This window comes from Cryptomeria japonica, chromosome 9 (genome assembly GCF_030272615.1).
Source record: "Cryptomeria japonica chromosome 9, Sugi_1.0, whole genome shotgun sequence".
NCBI lineage: Eukaryota > Viridiplantae > Streptophyta > Pinopsida > Cupressales > Cupressaceae > Cryptomeria > Cryptomeria japonica.
The window spans coordinates 206,912,016-206,931,806 of NC_081413.1; positions in this window are offsets into that span (position 1 = coordinate 206,912,016).

Sequence of the window (19,791 nt, forward strand, 5' to 3'; positions counted from 1 at the left end):
AGGAGCTAGGATAAGTGCTTTAGAAAATTCGTTAGATAAATGGTTATCAACATCAACATATTCATATTCACTATCAGAATGAATAGGAGTAACATTTTCATCATGCATAACATTTTCATCATGAATAACATTTTCATCTATATCATCATCAAGATTTATAAAAATAGGATCTTTAACTCGCACAGGATCAAGACCATCATGCATCTTATGTTTAGGAGATTTTGGCTCAATCGTCAGCTGAGGAGAAAATGGAATAATACTGGCTGAAGGTGTTTTTGGGGATTGCAAAGTTTGAGAAGCAGCTGCCTGAGCTCTAAGATGACGCTTTCGTCGGCATTCACGTGCAGAATGATTTCGTCTAGTCTTAGTAGGAAGCTGAGGAGATTGAGGAGGAGGAATGTTCTCATCCTTATCACTTGGGTGTTTAGGTTGTGGTCTCTTAGGTTGAATAATAGGAGAAGAGGAAGGTCTCTTCTCTCCATAAGAGGAAGGAGGAGGAACTGCTCCATATAAGGGAGGAATATTCAGTTTAGGAAGGAGACCAAGTCCATCATGACGAGGAGGGATAGGTCTACTTTTAGGAAGTTTATTAGATATAGGCATAATCACATTCATAGGAATGGGTTGGGAATCTTCTTGAGGAAAGACATTAGTTTTATCTTTCAAGGGAAGAACTTCCTTCTCAAGAACGATAGGAATGTCAAGTTTGGGTGTTCTAGGTTCACTTAGAGATAGGATCATATCTTTCTTCCACTTTTGATAAGATTTGAAAAGATGATCACTTCGCGGAGGAAGAGATTGGAATTGTTTAGGCCAAAAATAATCAATAGGAACGCTAGAAGTTCTTTCAGCTGGTTTAAAGAGGCTATGATTGATAGTAACAACTTCACCATTATGGGGAAATTTCAAACACTTGTGAATAGGAGAAACAATAGCTTTCATGGAAGATAGCCAAGGATAGCCTAGCTTCACACAAAATTGTTCGGATGATGAAATAATAGCAAAGTCCACATCAAGGGATTTGTTATGGACCTCAATAGGTAATGTAATAGAACCAATTGTAGGAGAAGAAAATGCATCAAATAATTTCACAACCACATTTGTTTCATCATAGATCGCTTGATTCAATTGCAAAGTAAAAAGAAATTCTTCAGTAATGATATTAACCATACAAGAAGGATCAATAAGCACTCCATGGAAAGGTGTATTCTTTACTTTTGCAACTATATATAAAGGACTGTCAGGTGCCCTGATAGTTTCACTAGAATCAAAGGTGATGGAAGGTTCTTTAGGGATTTTCTGGTGCTCTACAAAGTTAATCACATTCGAAGTCATAGACACAAGATCATCAGGTGAGACAGAGGAATCAGTAGTATCAATCGCATTAGAGGTATGAGAAGGAAATGGATCAGTAAAAATCTTAAGATTTTGGTTAGGAGGAGCTACAGATGTGTTGCCTTTATCATTCACACCAGAAACAGAGATAGTATTATTATCAATCAAATCTTGAATTTTACCTTTTAAAGCAAAACATTTTTCAGTATCATGCCCAGGATGACGATGAAATTGACAAAAAGATTTGTTATCAAAATAGGGTGAATTAATCTTTGCAGGATCTATTTTCTTTATAGGAGGAAGAGTAAGCACATTTTGTTCCAATAACTTATTCATAATACTATGCAATGATTCATTCAGAGGAGTAAACTTTCTTTCTTTCTTGAAAAACTTAGAAATAGGAGGCACACTTGATGCCGCATTCACATTGTTGTTGAATTTAATGGACTCTCTATTGGGTTTAAACTTCCCAAATGGTTGTTGACTACTATCACCCTTATCACTCGGAGCCATAGGATTTGCTTGTTCCATTTGACTCACAGTCAGTTGATAATTGTGAAGAGTTGTGCACAACTGTTGGAAAGAAGTAAACTCAGAAAACAGGAGTTTTTCTCTAATATCTTTTTGTAAATTAGAAATAAAGATTCTTTGAATATCATTGTCAGGCACTGGAAAAGAAATTTGAGCATACAAATGCTTATATCTACCAATGAAATCAATCACTTTTTCTTTAACACCTTGTTTACAATGCATTAAATCAATCAAAGTAACTTTAGGACTTATATTGTTTTGAAATTGTTGAATAAAAGCATTTGCAAGTTGTTCGAAAGAAGTAATAGAATAAGAAGGCAACGAGCAATACCATTGTAGGGCTTTGTCTCTTAATGTTCTAGTAAACAGTTTCGCAAGCAACCTTTGGTCATAAGCAAAATCAGTACATATTGTTTGAAAGGTCTTAACATGTGTTAGAGGATCACCCTTACCATTATAAAGCTCCAAATGTGGAATTTCAACATGTTTAGAGGGAATAGCTCGAACAATGTCAAGAGAAAGTGGGCTCGCAACATCAAATGTGAGCACACTAAACTTAGATTGATTCATAGAGGCAATTTGTTGCTGTAAAGAAGAGACAGTTTGTGCAAGATTTTTAATGGTTGCTTCAGTCAAAGAGTTCATATTAGACGTGTTAGATTGTGATGGAGGTGTTATGTTATTGAAAGAAGGTAGAGAGTAAGGTGGTGGGACACTATGATAGTTAGTCATAGGAGATGATTGGAAAGGAGGAACACTACAAGGAGGAATGGAAGGGTTAAATGAATTGCCCCCTTGTGTCATGTTTATTTGTGGAGATATAATAGGAACACTCATTGAAGGAATGAATGAAGAAGTCGGATTGAATGGAGGAAGAGGGTTGATTGAAGAAGAAGGATTGCCCCCATGACTAGTGATCATAGGAGGAATGTCTTGTATTGAAGTAGTCATTATGTTTGATGTAAAAGTAGGTATACTAGCAATAGAAGTTGTCAAAGGAATAGAATGATTGACTTGAGTAGGAGGTTGTGTATAACCTAAAGTTTCAGCACAACTCTTCATAGGCATCACATTCGAATCCACAATGTGTGCAATACCACGCAAAATATCAATTCCATTCTTATCACTTTGAACCATACATTTTACACCCTCAATTAATGAAAGAGCTTCACTATCGGGGTATTCTTGAGACATCCAATGTCGAAAATCATCAAATTGGCTATCCAATTTCGAAAGTTGTTCTACAGAAACCTCATGGAGAGATTCTTCATCATTAAGAGGATTAGAGGAATTACCCATGTCCTCGTTAAAAAGGCCATTCAAATTAGGTTCCATCTCCTCGGTAATTACACCTTGGAAAGAGTTAATTCTAAGGCTTCGTCTAACGGGAATAGTGTAAGTAGGACTTATTGTTGTAAAACTCATGCACTAAAGAGAGAGAGAAGATTCTGAATTTTAGAGGTAGCAAATTTCAATAAAATCAGCCAATCTCCTAGATTTAAGCTATTAAATGCAATCAGGACAATCTCCCGAAATTTCAAAAAAAATGTCCGGGACCGTGGCGAACGGAGTGCACACAGTCCTCGCAACTTTTTTCAAAATTTTCAGGGATGAAAGTTATGATGATTTTAAAGCTAATCTGAAAAAATTGAGTGATTTTACGATCTGTAGATAGGCCAAATTAAAGTTGCAATCTCAAAATTGAACCCTACCAAGATTGTTGAAGAATGTAAATTTTGAATCTTGAAAAAGAGAGGGAAACTGAAATTTTGAATTTTATGATTTTAGAGGGAAATACTGAAAGCAATGCAAGTTTTGAAATTTAAAAATTGACTCAATTTCATGCAAAATTCGAATTTGAAAGTGGAAATCAAAGTTGTTGCAATTAAACACTTGATTTCAAAAGTCACAAATTGTAAAGATTTGAATAAGACACTGAAATTTCGAATGAATGCCAACACACTTTTCAGATTTAGGACTGTAAGAAACACAATTTTGATATGAATTTTAATTTCAATGATTTTTGAATGATTAGAAGCCTCAAACCAAGCAATCGCTAGACCAACTTTGACTTTAATTTTGAGAGTGTTAAAATTGATAAAATCAGCCAAAATTCTGGATTTCAGCAGAAAAATACAGTAAGATCTAGCTCCCAAAATTTCAGAAAAAATGTCGGGGACGATGGCGCTCGGGGTGCACACGGTCCTCGCAACTTTTTTCCAAATTTTCAGGGATGAAAGATATTGTGATTTTATTGCGGAATCCAAAGTTACAGCCGATTTGGAAGTGTTTTGATTAGTGAAATTATCAGTCAAAGGTTGAATCAAGAAGGTTTTAAAAATTAGGGTTTTGACATTTAACCACTTAATTTTCAGAATTAAAGCACAAATATGAATTGACAATTTGCAATAGAAGGGTAGATCTGAAACAAGCATTTAACAATTAAACATTTCAAAAGTTTAATTACTAAAAAGAAAATTTTAGGGTTTTTTATGCAATCAACCTCTAAAATTTGCAAAAGATCAAACATGGAAATATAATTAGGAAAGCAAAATTTTCAGATTTAACCATGATTAATCAGAATGAGGATGTTCACGTCGGGTTCACCAAAATGTAAAGCAGAAAAATCGAACCCTAGTCGTTCTCCCCTCCCCAACTCCAAGGAGAGAGAAGGGAGAGTCACTAGGGTTGATGGTTTTCACTTAGGAGAGACTTTACATTCAAAAGAGGGGTTGAAACCCACAAGATCCAATCCCACACAATGCAAGATTGGATTCTATATGAGTTTCAAGGGTTAAGACATCAAGGATACCCTCTTTTGTAAAGAATGTAGATAGAAAGATTGAACTAGGAATGCATGTAGAAGCAAGAAAGATTCACTTATAAATAGAGATAGGGATATGGGGTGAAGTTGCGGACTTGGAATTAGCAGTAAAATGTCAAGATGGTGCTGTTCTGCAAATTTGAGCGAAAGTTGACGGGACGATGGCGCCCAGCGTGCACACGGTCCTCTAAAAAATCTGCGAAACGAAGGTGGATCTGTTCGTCTCTGCACAAGGATTCCAGATCTTCAATTACAGCCGCGTACCTGCAACCTACACACAGAAAAGAGAGGACGGTTGGGGGGTTAGGGATGAGGGGTTTGCCTTTAGGTCAAACCCCGGTTTTGGAATTAACCAAGAAATGAGAATGTTGTAAATGTAAATGTTTGTAATGTAAACAAGTGCTGATACCTTGTTGTAAGAATGTTTGTATTCTTACATGCGAAGGTGTAATGTATGTAGTATGTTGTATGTTGTATGTGATCTCCTCTTCAATGGTTGAATCCTTGTCTTGAATGCAACACCTAGCCTTGAATGGAGACTTAGAATGTTCAATTGTTTGAAGGAATGCTTGAATGCTTGAATGTTTGAATATCGCTTCTACCTTTTGCACACATATGTCTTCCTCCCTCTTTTTTTGGAAGAGGAAATGTAGTTTATATACTTGTCAATTAGGGCTGATAGATTGATTTTTTCGACCTTAGGCCAACCTAGAAATAATATTTTCCAATTTGCAAACTTCAAGACCCGATGCCCAAAAGGAGACCGGGCCCAAAATAGGGCCAGGGACTAGGGCACTGGGCGCCATGGTCCTAGGGGACCAGGGTGCTAGGCGCCATGGTCCCACCTCCCAGGACAGCAGGGTGCAAGGAGGGATCAGGCCAAGGTGCAGAAAAATGCAGTTTTTGGTGTTGTAAACAGGTTTCGGGGTCTCCATTCAGGTTCAACGTTGCGCCGCCATCGTGAAGACCCAAATGCAGTTGAAATTGCAAGTGTCACAATTTTAGGACGCTACAGATGGAAAGGGAGGTGAAAAGGGAGGTTTATTATGAATGGCTAACCAATCTTGGGTAGATCAATAACAAGCCATGATGGGAATGGGTAAGTTTATTATGGATGAATTGGTCGTGAGTGTGTGCAAAGTGAAGTGATGAAAGAGAATCCTAAAGAAGGGAGGAGCAATGTCTCCACGCATGGCATTGGTGACCCAGTTTTCACCATGGTACTTGCCCAGGGCGCCACCGAAGTGATTTTCACCGTTGGACGAAATTATTTCTCTTTACTTTTTTTATTTTTTTATTTTTTTATTTTTTTTTGTGTGTCACAAGGCGCCTATTTGCCAAGTTTTCACCAAGTAACGATTTTTTTTGTTTTATAATATTTTTTGTATTTTTGAAATTTTTGATTTTTTTGTATTTTTTGAATTAGGATATTCCAAAGAGCTATGTGTAGAACCTGTGAAGATGCATGTTGTTGATAGGATCCTCCAAAGGTTCACCTTCTATAGTTGAGAGCTGATATGCCCCAGATCCATATGCTGTTGTGATGATGTAAGGACCAAGCCAGTTTGGTTCGAACTTGCCCTTCTTCTCTTTGTCTTGCTGATATTTGGGGTTATCTCTGAGAACCAAATCACCTACCTCAAATGTGCGAGGCTTGACTTTATGATTGTAGCTGCATTGTTCCTTGGCTGAATGATGTGTAGCTTGAGTGACTATCTTCCTTGATAAAGGAACTGAGATAGAATTACTAGTGTGTGGACTACGTAGGCCCATATGCGTGTCACCTGCAGAAGTTTGGGCATCCCTGATAACAAAGTCCCTTGAGGAAGCTCCATTAAAGGTCCATGATGTATCACCAGAAGGGAAAGGATGTGTGGAACAAGTAGATGAGTGATGAAGGCTTATGATTGAGAAAAGAAGTGAAAGTAGGATAGCATGATGGAGACTTAGGATCAACAAGTATGCTTTTTGACTTGAAATTTTAGAACTTTTGCCCCCAATTATTTTGATATTAGAGGAGATCATCTCTTGTTCTTTTTCTTTCATAGGATTTTTATCCTTGACCTCAGAGTCCAATAGCTTTTGATTTTTATTTGGACTAAAGGACTTTTCTTTATTATTGACTTTTATATTTTTCTTTTCAAAGCGTGATTCTTGATCCCCAATGACTAAGGGCTTTTGTGATTCTTGTTGATCCAAGTCTAGAAGTGGAGTGGAAATGGAATGAGTGGATGATATGGTAAAGCTATGTGAGTTCTCAAGAGGGCTGGCGATACGCTCAATAGATTCTTTGTTGGAACCATTCTTAGGACTATTGATACCAAGAGGTGCTTGCACCACTAGAGGAGATTTGCATTCAGACTTAGTAGCCACAACACTAGGTGGTTCACACTCAATTCCTTGGCATTGCAAATTTTTTGTAGGTTGTTCTTGTCGATTGAATGTCTTAGGAGATAGTGGGAGTTGATCAACATGAAAGATATACTCACCACATCCCATGTCTTTAATCTTGAACTTTTCTTTTAGCTCTACTTGTTTGGATGTAGGAGCTTTTAAGGATTCAGGATCCACATATGTTGATGAAGGAACAGCTTCGCGATTGACTGGGATTGTTATTTCTGATTGAGGTTGCAAATTGTTGCAATATATGAATGGATTTGGATCGGCTTTGATGGTCACTTCAACTCCATTGTGTGGAAACTTGATACATCGATGATATGTAGATGGTACTGCACTCATCTCATGAATCCATGGATGTCCTAGCAATATGTTGTATGTGAGCTCTAGATCAAGGACTTGACAAACCACATCCTTTGTAACTGGCCCAACTCTGAGAGGCAAGGTGATTGTGCCTTTGGATGAACACTCTTCATCATCATATGCTTTGATGGTAATTTTGTTTGTAGAATTCACAGCTTCATCAGAATATCCCAATTGTTTAATAGTGCTCAATGTACAAATGTTCAAACCTGCTCCTCCATCTATCAGGACTCGTTTTATTCGATGTTTGTGTATGAAGGCTTCAATGTGTAAAGGTGCATTATGTGGCTAATTTATGGAGGCGTCATCGGCTTCTGTGAATGTAAAGGAGTGTGGAATGGAAAGGTATCCCACCATGGCTTGAAACTAGTCTACGTTCAGGTCAGTAGGAACGGCAATGTCTCTCAAGATTTTGTCAAGAATAGCTTTATGTGTGGGGGATATGTGTAAGAGCTCAAGGCTGGAGATGAGCTCGGGTGTCTTCCCTAACTGTTCTACAAGGTCATACTCAAGCTTAGTTGATGAAGAAGTGGTGTTCTTGGTTGGAGCACCCTGCAAAGTGATTTTACCTTGACGAGTTGTGACATGACATTCAGAGGTAGGTTCAGAAGAAGATCCAATGCCTTTTAGGACAATCTTGGGTCTCTGGGTAGAATTCTCAGGGTTTTTGTCCTTGATGATAATGGTAGAGACGTAATTGTCCATCGAAATGTGATTGATAGTTGAATCATAGTTATAGGATGCTCTGGTATAGTTGGTTTGATCATCTGTGGCTGTAGCTTTTCCCTTGTCATGCTTTGGGAATGGTTCCTTAAATATCACATGTTCCTGATCGGATGAGTGCCCTTCAATCTCAATGTCACCTCTATCAATGAGATCTTGTATGATGTTCTTCAGTCAATGGCAATTTCCTATCTTATGACCCTTGCTCTTATGAAATTCACAATATTCATCATCATTCCACCAATTTGGTTTGACCTTTGGCTCATATGGAGGAAAATCTGGAATAGTGATTACCTTGTTTGCCACTAGCTTCTTCAAGACTGACTCAAGTGGTTCTCCCAATGGGGTGTACTTCCTTCGTGATTTAGAAGTTGTTTGAGTATTCACCTGATTTGATCTAGAAAAAATGAATTTGGGTCGTACTGTGTTGGCGTCAACAACACCATCATTGACTGTGTTCTTGTTTTTATTCCAAAATCTTGGCTTGTCTTTTCCTTTAAAGTCATCTTTGTTTTCCTTGAATATCTTGATGACTCCTTATTCAATTAGGACCTTTTCTATCGCTAAGCCTTTTTTCAATAACGTCCTTGAAGGTGGACAAACAAGCTTTTCTTAGATCATAGCCAATGTCTTTGTTAACATTCTGGGTGAACATTTCTACCATTTGTTTTGTGGAATTTCACAAGAGCATATGTTGGCTAGATTTCTCCATCTTTGTAAGAATGATGCAAAAGTTTCTCCCTCTTTTTGCTTGGTGTTGCACAAAGTAGTGACTGATATGTCTGTCTCTATGTTGTAGGAGAAATGTTGGATAAATGCCTCTGCTAAGTCACCCCATGACTTAATACCAGGTGGAAGTTGGGAGAACCATTCCATAGCTTGATCACCTAGGCTCTGTGGGAATAATCTCATCAAATATGTCTCTTCTGCTACTACCTCAATGCAAGCTGTGAAAAACTATCTTATGTGTGTCTTAGGATCCCCTTTTCCTCTATACTTATCAAATTTAGGTGTCACAAAGTGTGTAGGAAAAGGAGGCATTGGAATGCTCTTGTCAAATGGATAAGGACATATGTCTCTCATTGTGTATGTTGGCTTCGGTGTATTTATGTCCTCCATTTTCTTTTGTAAGTCCCTGATTTGTTGCTCCAAATTGTTCTTAGGTGGAGATCGACTTCTTGGACCATACCCTATGCTTGAGGCACCAATTGGAGGAGAAGCATGTTGCATATATGGATGATATTGATCATACACATGTTCATATGGAGGAGGTCTATAGTGATGCTGCATATATGGACCATTTGGTATAGATTCATGTTGAGGAACACCATATCTATTTTGTGCATGTATACCATATTCTACAGGCATGTCATGTTCTAATGTGTTGCCCCCAAATTTGACACGGGGTTTCCTTGTGTCCAAATTTTGAGCATGCCTTTGAATATCCAATTGCTTTGGTGGTTGATCCTTAGCATTGGTGTGTGATTGAGCATATCTGTCTGCATAAGACTTCCATAATGGTCTGTGAAGGTGAGTATCATATGCTTTACCATGTGTATGTGGGAGCTTTGGTTTTTGAAACAAAGATGATGGTGATTCAGGCACCATATGTGGTCCTCTATTGCCTCCACTATTAGGCCTCCTTTGATCCATGTTGGAGTGAGGTTGTTGCAAAGGTCGATTTTCCATTATTTGAGACATGTCAAAATCATGAGGTATCTTGGCTCCACTTTGTGCCATCATTTGTAAGAAGTATTGTCTATCCCTCCTCATTATTTCCTCAACCAATTGATTGAAATGGGGATCCATAATGGATTCTTCCACATCTTCTGAATGTACTGAAAAGTTGTCCATATCATAATTGTGTGTATCATTATTGTTTGTAGTGTCCATGTTCTCAACATTTGGAATGTTTCTATAGGCATCCATGTCAGGTAATGTAGTATGATCAAAATTGAAAAAGATATCATTGTCATACTCATAAGAACTCATGTTTGTGGACTCTTGAGCCTCTTTAGTTTCTCTCCTAGATTTTTGAAGATGGGTTTCAACCATGAACTAGGTATTGACCAAGATGTGTGAGACTAGATGAAAATGGAAAGAGTATGGAAGACTAAAAGTTGGATGGAATGTAAATTAATCTGAGGTGTACTTGCAATGTCCAAAGTGTAAGACCAAGTATGTATGTAGTAGAGTAGGTGTGGCTTCCAAAGAGAGGATAGTTTCTCTTGATGAGGTAAGTTGACCTTGACTCTAAGTAAGACCAAATGAGACCCAAAGGTGATAGACCTTGATGAGGGACCACTTAGCAAAATGTTGTTGTGTGTAGTGTGTTGACAAAGTATGATGAGGACAAGCAAGTGACCTTTTGACTCAAGTTTAGACAAATGTAAATTTAGTGCAAGATGTAAAGCAATGATGGACTTTGTGAGACCCAAAGACAACTTGAATGCTAGGTGAAAACCTAGAGAAATAACCTAGGAAGCTCAAGAATTCCGAAAGTGATTGCTCTTGTTTGCTAGACTATAAAATTTTTCCAATTTGTGAAGTTGTTGGTTGTGACCAAATCTGAATGTTTGACTATTTTTCGTGACAAGAGGACACAATGTTGATGAGGACTCAATGTTTGCAAGTGTTTAGACTCAAAATGACTCCAAGAAAAGTGTGTTGTTTGATGTAAAAAAGTTTTGCATACACTTGAAGACACAAAAGACACAATGTTTTGTTGTTTGGTCTTGAATGTTTTGAATGTTTAAAATAAGTCAAGCACAATTCTTATGGCTAGCCAAGACAATAGTTGTTGATCCCACATGAGGTTTTACCCTTGAGGCTACGCTATTCAGAGCGGATACTTAGATGCTTGACCTAACTGGCTCCACCCTCGGCACTCACTTCTCGGGTCAGCCAAGCATCAATCCCCACGAAAACTCCCCGTGGTGAACTTTGTATCTCTACTAAGAACTGTATGTGTGTGGGCCGCTACCAGAGGTTCGACCTCCTGCCTCAACAACTAGAAGGATTTTGGCTTCTAAAACAAAAAGGTGCTAGTAAGGGCATCCGCTCATGTGGCCATACATGCGGCACTTTCAGCTCTGTAAATACATAAGGCTCCCAGCTGGTAGGGGTTACGCCCTACAATTGATCAAATGGGTTTATGGGGAGACATAGTGTTGGTATGAACTAATCAGCACACGTTATCCATAGTTTTCACCATGAATACAGTTGTTTGTAGTGGTTCGGAAGAGGTGAGTTTTCCTTGCTACCACTTGGGTTGTTCTCTTCTCACTAGTAGTTCTAATGACCACACGGGAAGACAGGCCCTCTAAAGATTAAACAAAAAGAGCCTATTGCTCAAGACACAAAAGACAATGATTCAATTTTAGTGCACCAATTGAAGTGTTTGCTAGTCTATGAAAACAAGGCACACAATAAAAATCCAAAAACCCTTGCCAAGGACCTGCAACAAAGATTTATTAGCAGTTTGGATTGTTTCAAATGATCACCCCTTCCTGCAAGCACACCAATTAGGTAAATTTTAGATCCAAAAGACTTTGTGAAATAGGGGCCTTCAACAATGTGTTTTGTTGACCAATTCAAAGATTTGATTCATCATAAAAAAAGACCACTTGTTAAATTTCAAGAGATTTCCAGAAATGTAAGAAAATCTAAAAATTTTGATAATTTGCTCGAAAAATTAATTTTTTATGAAAAATCATAAAAAATTCATATAAAATGTAAAATCAATCCAAAAAATCTAAAATTTTTACTGGAGAGTCCTGATGGTCGTCCAAACCTGCACAAAAAAGTTTCTACAACAAATCCAAGCAGTTTGTGAGATATGAGTAAAATAATGCAAAACCCTAATTTTCAAAGATCTGATTTTTGAGGAATGATTTTGCATCAAATTTAAAATCACAAAGAATAGATCCTATGTATAATTCTGAGAGATTTCCAAAAATGTAAGAAAATCGGAAAAATTCTCTCATTTGCTCTCAAAATTAATTTTTTATGAAAAATCATAGAAAATGAAAATTTGCTCCAAAAATTCTGAATTTTGGATTGAGAGCTCCTAATACTTTCTTCAACCTGCAAAAAAAATTTGGTGCAAAATTTCCTATCTGTTCGTGAGATATGATCAAATCTCTCCAAGATCTTGATTTTGTGTCCAAAACCAAGGTTATTCTCCAAATTTTTTAACAAAACAACAATATAGGGTTAGAAAAATCTGCAAAAAACATAGATCTAACAAAAATACATGTCCCACGGGGTGTGCCAAAATGTATATGGTGAAAATGGATAACAATAATAACAATATTGAAAGGCTAAATGAATTCAACCACAAAACCCTAGCCTAACAACAACAAAGATCCACCATAACATATGAAGATTACCTAAGACAATGCAAATCAAACGAAATCAAAAAGATTATACCATCACATGTCCAATAGGGTTTGAATCTCCATTCTTCCTATCTCCATTGATCTTGCTTGATATATTTGCTCTCAGATTTTACGTGCACAAGAGCTCAACAAAGAATGGAACGTGGTTGCAAGTAGGATCGTAGTGTAGTCAAGTGCATAAAAGATGATTAAAATGCATAGAACAATTAGGGTTTGATAATGAAGGAAGCATCTCCTTATATAGAAGACACTATATGAAATAGAGGGATAAGATTGAGAAGTGTAAAAGGAGGTCGGCTATGATTAGAGGGTAGGTAAAAGAAATAATAAAATAATGAAAGGGGTAGGTAGTGTATGAATTAAGAGATGAATGACATGTGTCGTGGGTAGAAAAAGGTTAATGAATTAATTAAATAAATAAATATTTATTTAATTAATAGAAGAAGTGGGATCAATTAAATAAATAAAATATTTATTTAATTTAGGAAAAGGATAATTTAAATAAATAAATGTATTTATTTAAATGAGAAATAAGGCTAGAAGAGGATAAATGAATTAATTAAATAAATAAAGATTTATTTAATTAATAGAAGAATTAAGCTTAGATAATTAAATAAATAAAATATTTATTTAATTAGACTGGACAATTTTAGGTGTCTACAGGTAGTATTGTTGAGCCGAGTAAAGGGTAATTCCCACTCCTTTCATTGGGAGGACTAGATGTATTTCTTCATCCAGGTCACTCTAGATAAGAATCAATTCATTGACTAGGGAACTATTATAGCGGAAGGGTTGCATGAAGGTTTGAGTAATTACCCTAGGATGGTGACCTTCCATATGTCTTCATACCTATTATATATGCTTGCTTGTGTGAGAGAATCGTCTAGATTTTCCCATGCAAAATGGGTTCAGGGCATAAAGATTTATGAGTATCATCCTAATTTGACTTTGAAAGGGCATGTAAATGACTATCTACATTGGAATGATATTTTCGCTAGGAGGTTGACCTTTGAATTACAAGGTAACATGAATAGGAGGATGTCTACAAAATCCATTGAACTTGTTAACATTTATGGCAGTTTCTTTACACAGTTTAGTCACTTCACTTACCTAAGGGTTGGAGGATTTAAAGGTGAACCCTTTAGGCTACCTAGGTATGCTTCAAACTCCTGTATTTTGATCGAAGTTTCCAGGCAGCTTGCCTATGTTGCAAGGGATTATGGTGAGGACTTAGACACAAGTGGAATTTTTCTCATTGATTTAGGTCATTACAGCTGTAGGTCTATCTCTGATGCGTTGAACCTCGAGCTAGAATTTAAGGGATTACATTTGAAGACCTTTGTAAAAAGGGATAATTTTGATAGAAAAGATTTTATCACCCAATATGTAAAGAGGATAGTGCCTAATCAGCATGTGTCTTAGTTGGAAGATTATTGTGAAGTTTGCTCGGATGAATTTGAAGTGAGGAAGAGGAGTTGGTCTAGGTTAACCTTGAAGCAAATCCACGACATGAAATTGCCAATGGACACTTCAGGTGTCACCACTGATGATGAGGATATACTTGACTCTGAGTTTCTGAAGCGAGTGCATAATGAGCCTTGTCCATAGTAGATTGGAGTAAAAAGATGGAAGATAGTATTTAGACACGCACCTTCAACGGGATTCACAGAACAGAAAATTGGCTTAGGAGTTGTCATTTTCAGTCGGCAAGGGCAACCAATTCAAGAAGCAAAAGTGGGAAGAAGAATACCGCAAGAAAAACTTCCATTTTAACTAATATTTATGTTTCTATTGTAGGAAAAAGATAGGCAAGGATCAAAGAAGAGAAACTTGACACTGAGGTTGGGCTTGCTATTGGTGGTCGAATTACCAGGTCAAGGTCCAAGAAGAGTTTTCAGCTACCAGCTCCCCATCTCATTCTTGATCTAGATGCAGAGGAAGCACTGTACAAAATGGCGTCCCCTGTTTCTGATGCAGATAAAGTTTCAACCGGCGTAGACACTACTTTCCACGATTCAAGGATGCTTGATATCTAGTCTCATGCAGACAGTGCCACATTGCCACCCTCAGCAGGATTTCCACCCATGTCATCTAAGGAACTGACTCTGGCACCCAAGTGGTTAAGTGATTCAATCACCAGGAAAAGGAACGTGGTTCCAATTTCAATATCAATGGAGGATGCTGTGAGAAAATATTTGGGAAAGTCTACAAAGCCCAAAAAGTTAAAAATGGAGGCCATGATTGATTTTGATGAAAGCACGAAGCATTGGACCGTAGACATTGCCAAACCCGTGTCTGACAAAGATGTTGTTTTTGCTTTAGAAGTGGACTATGCTATTGAACAAGTTGATTTGGGGGTCAGAACCAAAGTCGTTGATGTGAAACATCTGGGGACTTCGACTAAACGAATCATCTCTCGTACTTGGAAAGATGAAAGAGACAAGGCTAAGTTAAAGAAAAATTTAATGCAAATGGCTCAGTATATTCATGCTTTGTAGAACAACCCATTTCCATTGTCTCAAAGTTCAGGACCATTTATCCCAAAATCACCTGGTAATCCGAAATTCTTTGATGAGGTTCAATGAAACAGGATGATTGTCGAGGTCTTCTCAGAATGGCTCTCCTCGATCATGCATCAAGCAACCAATTACATAACGGATTTAGTCTAGATCTTTAAAGATGCGAATGAAGTCACCAAGGAATTGGACTCTGACTTAATCTCATGGCAGAAAGAGAAAACTAAATGGGCAGTGATTTCAAAACAGATGCGTGATATTCAGTGTTATGGTCTGATGATTTTTCTTGCAGAAAATCAGGTGCTAGGGTTAAATGAGGATGTAATGTTTATTTGTAAAGAGAGTATTGAATGGCACAGCCAGATTATTGAATAGGGCCATAATGAATTGGCCAGTCTGCATGGTGAATTAACATCTCTAAGGGCGACCATGCAGAAGGATTTGCACTGCGTGGATTTTCAATTGTTTAAGGAAGATACTGAAACCCTGGAAGATACAATAGAGATGATTAACCAGTTTAGCAATCACATTAAACAAATCAAAGTGGAGAAATCCTTGGCTGTGGACGATTTCACGAGGATTTCCAAAGTGGAGTCGATGCTCACAGTTTGTCTTGATCACTTAGATTCTCATAGAGACAAAGTGTAGATGGTGAAGAGAAAGAAGGATCTCTGGAAGCAGAGAGTAATTCACATCACTTTGCCACACGTAACCATGATTCAAGAATTTTCAAAGGTGCATCGAGAGTGGAGTGTGGCGAAGGCAGTGATGGTGTCTATCCAAAACACCAACCCGAGCGATCACACTGGGACTGAGCACACGACATGACTACCACTGTTGGCAGTTGTTCTCCAGCGAGTCTAATCAGTTTCTTTAGTTTTGGTTATGCAGTTAGGGTTGTTTTCTATTAACTCTTATGAGTTAATTTTACTTTGGTTAAAAACTATTGGTCTGGTGACCTATATATTTGTTTTGTAATGCCTTTGAAAAGGTTCACTAAGTTTTTGGAAAAGACTATCTTTTAAATTAGTTGTAGATGTTGTGTATGTAGAAGGTGGATGTTCATCAATGAATGAAAATTTCATTAACAGTTCTCTTTGATTTCAAATTTGTGCGTTTGTTATTTTGGAATTTGATTTCTATGAAAATCTGTTTCAAGAAAGGAATTGTTATACTTTCTATGTGTGCATAAATTATTAGTGAATTTCATCTTTAAAGGCTTTTTCATTTTGTTTTAGTGTACACATGAAGTCTGTTGGCTTTATATAAAGAGTTATATATAAATCAGTGCTTGCACTCATTTTGTATTGAATGGTGAATGTAATTACCTTTTAGTGCTTTCTGGTGAAAAGCATCCTATTGATTGTGTGTAATTTGGAGCTGATTGAATATTTATTAGAGAGAGTTGTACATAAATTTAGAGGTTAATCAAATATAATGATTTTCCAACTAATTGGTAAAGAATTTGTCTTTCTTTACGTGATTCGAAATATGCAAGCTTAAATAAATAAGGAAAGACCAATCTATTTACCAATAGATTTTTGGTGACTCTACTAGGGAAGAAAAAGAACAATTGATTTTAAAACAAAGTCGTCTTTATAGTTATGCTTTATTCTTCATAAATGGTGTTGTGCCTCTTGAAGGGTTTTTGCCTATTCTGCAACCAAATTTAAACTAGGTACAAGAAGAACAAAGAAACATTACCTCTGAGCTGGATACTCTAGCCTGGAGGCATAGAATAAGTCGAGCAAAATATGACAGAATAAGTGCTCTTCTCAGTGAAATAGAAAGACAAGTAGATCAGCCTATGTTAGTTTTTGAAAGGGTAGTGATTCCTAGGGTTTTCTTTATTCACGTCCCTGATAATCAATTACAGAACCCTAGATGTTTGTTACCCTAATTGTTCCACACTGGACTCCAGGCCATATACTAGATCCCAAAGAAGGGAGGGTGTTTCTGATCCTGTCTTTGAAGAACTACAGAATTTAACTTACCAACCTACCTTCTCATCTCAACAAAGGGCAAGAAGTAGGCCCCCATCCTCATTACCATCATCACCTGCATCTCCAGTTTGCCAAGCTTTGGTCCTGCACAGTGTTGCCTTACCAATTTCATTTAACCCTACCCCTCTTAATATCATACTCCCAATGGCAGCCAATAACCCGTGGGGGGCGGCTGTAGGCCCATTGAATTTAGGTTTGAACCTTAACCCTTACCAAAAGCTGATAGGGATCATTTACCTAAATTTAGTGAAGACAAGATGGTCACTATAGATGAGCACCTGAACGCTTTCAGTGTAGCCTATGGAGTAATAGCAGTTCAACATAAAGATGTGGCTATCAGGTTGTTTATTCAGACATTGACAGGAGTGGCAGCTAGTTGGTTTTATCACTTGCCGAATAGTGTGATAACGAACTGGCAGGACCTGAAGATAAGATTTGAAGCTAGATTTAAGGTAGCTGAAGATGAACACTCCCTCCTAGCTCAGTTATCCCAATTGAAAAAGGAACTTCTTGAATCCATGAGGGACTTCGTAGCGAGATTTGACAAGATCCTACATAAGATTCCGGTTAACCAAAAACCTTCAGATGATAATCTCAAATGTTTTTTTATTAATTCTATGCCCTCTAAAATAAGTTTCCTAATTTGTAGGCAAAGGGTCACAAATTTGAATGCCGCTAAAACTCTCGTAGTTGAATTAGAGGATGATTTGATCACTATGGGCAAATGGAAAAGAGAAGTGCAAACTTCTAATGCCCAACCCATTACTTCCTCAAATCCTGTTATCCAACGGTTAATGAATGATGTAATTGCCCTTAAGAGGCAGGCCCCCAAAGCAAGTACTTCCTATTCAAAACCATATCAAGACATTCCTAGGAGATATCCTAATCAACAAGGAGGAGGTGGAGAAAGACAATTACAGCTACCCCCTGTACAGCAAAGACTTGCTATTGAAGCACCACCCCCCAAGGCAAACTCTTGTGTGTTTCATTTAACTGATGAACATGATGGTTCTTCGTGTCCAGAGATGGTTCATTTTTTCCAAATGATCAGTAAAAGAGAGACAATCTTAGAAGCTAATGAAGGAAGTTCCCAAAGTATGTTTGGCAACTCTGAAATTCATTATATGGAATATGTCTCCAACTCAGAAAGGGGAGGAAACATGTTGGTTTCTTTGGAAGATTCTTCATACGCAATTCTTACAAGAACTCAACAGAGTTTGAAATCTCAAGATGTGATAACACTGGTTCACAGCACTGTGAAAGGGAAAGAAGTTTTGACCCGTTAGGGAGGTATATCAAAAATTGTTCAAGAGGTTGCTTCTTCTAGTTCTGATTCTTTTACTAACCCTTTTGATATCATTGAATTTTGTAAGACATCTTGTGTTCAAATTTCTCTGGCAGAGTATTTGAAATTAAACCCGAAGGAGCTAGATAGATTGGTTGAATTTGTCAAAGGGGATGATGCCCATGCCTTAGCAAGTGAAACCCAAACACCAGTGAGTAGTGATTCTCGAGCACACGATAATGTCAGTCCTGCCTTTGTAATTCCTGGAAGCTTATCAGAGACTATTCCTCTACAAGGTGATTTGCTGGAACCCAATTTTGAAAATAAACTAGAACCTTTTTATTTGTCCTTATATATTAATGGGCATAAGTTCAATAATTGTATAATAGATTCGGGAGCGTCTAACAATGTCATGCCCTCAGCCGTAGAAAAAGCATTAGGTTTAACCCTAACAAAGACATTCGGCAAGTGTTACTCAATGGACTCCAAGCAGGTTCCTTTATTAGGGCAAATTAAGGATGCGTAGGTCGCTTTAGTAGCACACCCCACCAAGAGAATCAAATTGACAATCCTAGTGGCTGACATCCCAGCAAGTTATGGCATTTTGTTAAGCTGCACTTTCTGTAAAGACATGGGAGGGGAAATTAGGATGGATTGGTCTCTAGCAATGATCACAGTTGGAAAACAGAGAGTCATTCTGCACCCTGAAACAAAAGTTAAATACATAGTTTTTCCTTCAGATGACTCGAAGGCCCAGATTTTGTATCAAGATTGTGGTTTTGGTAATTACATGATATCGACTGACCCTCAAAATGATAGTGTGGTAATGGATTCAAGTAGAACTGACGAACTCTGGCTTATTGAATTTGATGGGAGTTGTTCATCTTCTGGATCAGGGGTTGGGGTCGTGTTGATACATCCCCAAGGCAAGGTCATTCCTTATTCTTTTAAATTGGAATTCCAAAACATGAATAATACGGCCGAATATGAGGCTCTGATATTAGGTCTGGCTAAAGCGAGGAAATTGCAAATCAAAATGTTGAGGGTGAAAGGTGATGCTGAACTTATTGTTAAGCAAGTGAGGGGTTTATTTGGGGTCAAAAATGAGAGACTGAGACATTATAGGAATCGTGTTTGGGATGAGATCGAAGCCTTCAATTATTTTTTGATTGAGGCCATTCCTAGGGAGTTTAACTCAAAAGCTGATTCTTTGGCAATATCTGCAGCCTTATTGGTACCACACCCGGATTTCACGACCGACACTTATAGGGTTGAGTTGGTTTATAGACCTAGTGTGCCTGATAATTTTGAATCCTGGCAAGTGTTTGAAAATGATAAATAGATTCTTATCTTTCTACAATGTGCTGACATTTTTACATCCTTGTTTTATGAGGGGTCAGAGGCAAGTTGTAAA